This window comes from Watersipora subatra, chromosome 5 (genome assembly GCF_963576615.1).
Source record: "Watersipora subatra chromosome 5, tzWatSuba1.1, whole genome shotgun sequence".
Taxonomy (NCBI): domain Eukaryota; kingdom Metazoa; phylum Bryozoa; class Gymnolaemata; order Cheilostomatida; family Watersiporidae; genus Watersipora; species Watersipora subatra.
The window spans coordinates 59,970,786-59,974,639 of NC_088712.1; positions in this window are offsets into that span (position 1 = coordinate 59,970,786).

A 3,854-nucleotide genomic window follows, 5' to 3' on the forward strand; every position below is an offset into this window, starting at 1 on the left:
CCAATTGCGGTAGACGATAACTAGACGCAAATGCGTGTGATCGAATCTATTATAGCCTCTCCGAGGCTTTTATATTTGTTGACAATGTGAAGGACACAACAAAACATCTCGCATTACACGCAGTACAAGGACATGTACGTACTTCTATTGTACCGAGTTTCCGACGGGGAGATCAAGGTCAATATCTTCCGCTGTCGGTTTGGTCTGGAAACAACGCCAAATCGTCATGTGAGGCAAAGTCGAAATTGCCTTATCCAAACTGTTCGAGAGACGAAGCGTTTCACGTTAATAAGTGCAATAGGCTAGGCGTGCTTCCGTTGTTCCAGCCTCGTATTATAAAGTAAAACAATTTGGCTAAATAAATTGCATTTGTTTTAATTCTAAACTGTATTGTAGTTTAATTAAATGCAAATCTAGGAGTTATTCCTGTAATCTAGCACGTTAAAAATTAGATGCTACATGCTACGATCTTCTGCGCTCTTTGTTTAGCCCGCCGGCTGCTAGTAGTTTGAGTGCAAGCATGTCAATGTACATATATGCTTTGCCAAATTTTTACGAAGCCCCTGTTACTACGTACCGTTCACTGTGATTTTGCCTTTATCATTTGGTGGTAAGCCAGTACCATTGCTATGTATATATATGTTGGTAAGCCATAGGTAGTATTTGGAGGCAGATATTACGCCTGCAAGTGATTTTGCCTACAGGAGATTACGTCTACAAGTGGTTTTACCTACAAGAGATACAGGTGGTATTATGTGTGTTCAGGGAGAAATGATTTTAAACTCAATTCGAATCCACTCATACATCAGTGTTGAATTAGCTTTGTCATCTTATTCTTTTCCAGCTATGCTTAGTTTGTGCACCTTCGCTTAGCTTTTGTGAACTGATTTGATTATTGCTGCTCAGGCTCGAGTGAATTTGCTAAGTTATTATGAGCAATACTGATATTTACCAGTAAAATATACGTCATTCTAAAAGACCAACAATTAAAATATACGACTAACAAAATTCTAAAACAATAATATTAGTAGCAAAAGGTTAAAATAGCCAATGAATGTTAGACACTTGCTCGAACAGTTTTTTTCATGTTTGTTTTCTCAGTTCCATATGGCTGCGAGTCTCGACTGTCAAAAAAGAGTCGTGACAGTTTATAGATAGGCGGCTCAGCGATTGAAATGAAAAGTTAGCAGTTGGAAGGGAGAGGAGCTCAGCAGGCGGTTTGGAAAAAGCTTCACAGGTGGGGCAGGGGGAAAGAGGCTGCGTCATTGGACCCGTTCGCTTTTATAGGTGTTTCAGTTAGCCTGTGAGAAGGTGTTTAGGCCCTCAGATTTAGTTATTTATGCTGCAGATTGTTATTATCTGAGTGGACTTGTTTATGTGCATCATGGTAGTTTATTGATTGAAAATGATGACTAATTCTAGCTATTTTGGTCATGTCTGATAGAGGTCTAATGTCTCTTGGTGGTTTTCTGGCACTCTGACTGATGTTTTTTTCTTCATGGGTTTCTTCGGCTGGAGGTTTCTATCCACTTGTAGATGGGTATATGATGCCTGTTTTCCTTATGGTTCTCTGATGTTTCAGGTCTTTTTGTTCGTTTTAATATTGCGTATATCTCCGGTTGGTTTAGTTCAGGAGTCGGCAACTTTTTCCACACAAAGAGCCATTTGGACCCGTTTTTCCGCAGGAAAGAACGTAGTGGGAGCCACAAACCCCCTTTGATATATTAAATTAATAAATAAAATTACATGTAACGTTTTTGTTTAGCTTTTAATGCTTTTATACCATGTTTACGCCATGAAAACAAGAAGGCGTGGCATGTATAATGATTTAACTGCTGAGAAAACATCGTTACACTTTTGCATTGAACATTAAAATAGCTAATAATAAATTGAACATAACGTGAAAATATTTTGTTGTTTTTAAATTTACTTTCAAAAAAAATTGCAAATTCGTGTTTAATTCAGTCCTTTTAACAAAACCACGAACTCAAATTTTAACTGCAGCAAATGTGCTACGTTTCTTCTGTCTGCTGTCATTTGGCATGTACGGTAAGGGCTCATTTATAATTATATATTAAGCAAACTGGTGAACCAGTCTCATCACCGGTGAAAGCAAACGAATCAACCCACGTAGAATTAAATGTTATATTTTCCTCTGTCACTTTTCTTGTCTTAGTATTCGCCATAGTGTGCCTATCTGTAAGTGTCGTGCCGGCTGGTGTATATGTGGCGGTTTCATCGGCACATAAATAATGACGCATAACAAGCGACAACGTTTGATTTATCCGCGTAATTACAATTTTTTAAATTATATTACAAAATCTAGTGATAAAACCTATATTTTTATGAATTACTTGACATACGAAAAAAAAATCCAAAGTCAGAGGGAGCCGCAGTGAGGGAATGAAAGAGCCATATGCGAATCCGGAGCCGCAGGTTGCTGAACCCTGGTTTAGGTGCTGCTTCCTTCTGGCATCTGTGTTGCTAATGTTCCCATACAACAATGGGTCAGAAGTAGAAGAACTTGCTTGGCTTGCTCATCGAAGTAGATACTAAGTGAACTATATAGAGTTGATTGAGCAAAGTTTGTAATACAGTTGATGTTCCAAGAATTGTTAATGCATCAACTTATCAAGTCAAAGGACTAAGAGTTACTAAATTAAATGTATAATGGCCACTCGTTAACTATCTGGAATCTTGTCATATTTCTTGTCCTATTAGCTGCAGGATGATCAAACTTGAAATACAGGAGGTCCTCGACCTACACCATAGATTTGTTCCTAAACCATGGTGTAATGCAAATTTCATTCTAAGTCGAAACCAAAGCACTAATAATCTTTTCATTTCCTTAATTCAACCACCACACTGCTTATTTATCACTGTTGCTTTCATCGGTGCAGGTCCTTCAACATGTTCAACTATGCGCTCTTGATCTCTCAAAATAGTAGCCACGGTAGAACGGCTAAGGCAAAGCGACCAGCCAATGTTTGTTGCAGTTTCACCGTTTTTGGAGCGCTTAATAACTAGTTTCATTTCCATAGTGATGGCCTTTCTTTTCTTTGATGCACTGCCCTCAAAAGCATCTGACTTACGTTTTGGAACCATAACGAAGGGCAAAAAGCTAACAGAAACAATCAAACACGTCAGAGAATGGCGAGACACAACCAATGTGGCTTACCACTGAAACAAAGTGACACTATCTTCCTCACCTAGCACCCCTCACAGCGTATTCATTCGCTGCGCGAGAGGAACTAGTTCACTGTTGGTTATGTTTCTTACGACACAGAACAATGTAAGTCGGAAATGTGTTTTAATGTTTTTTTATATTTCTTATGGGGTGGTGCGTTGTAACGGCGAAACGGTGTAAGTCGAGACCGTCGTAAACCGAGGATCTACTGTACTCAGTTATTACAGAGGTACAATTTCATGCACAAAGCTACATCATTATAATAGTTTAAATTTTATCATTTTTGCAAATTTACCATGGTCACATTACTAAAAGAGTTCTCAAGCCTGGAGCAGAGCAGTAATAATATTTTTACAAGCTGAAGGTATAAAAAACTGAAACATACTCTAAGTTAAAGGTATTAAATAGCTGTAATTGTATGTCAAAATCATCTTATTTTGAATGGGCCAAACCTTCAAGGATAGCTGATTTAAGGTTCAGGATAAAGGCAGAGGGATAGACCATTGGACATTTCAACTCCTGACACTACAAAAATCATTGAACAAATTATCTTAGCTGGTAGAAGGGCAAAGATTGATGATTGATGGTACCGCGCACAGAGTAGATTATGAAGCATTGTGATTCAGTTAAGAACTTGTTAGGTCAATGGATGCTTACAGACATTCAC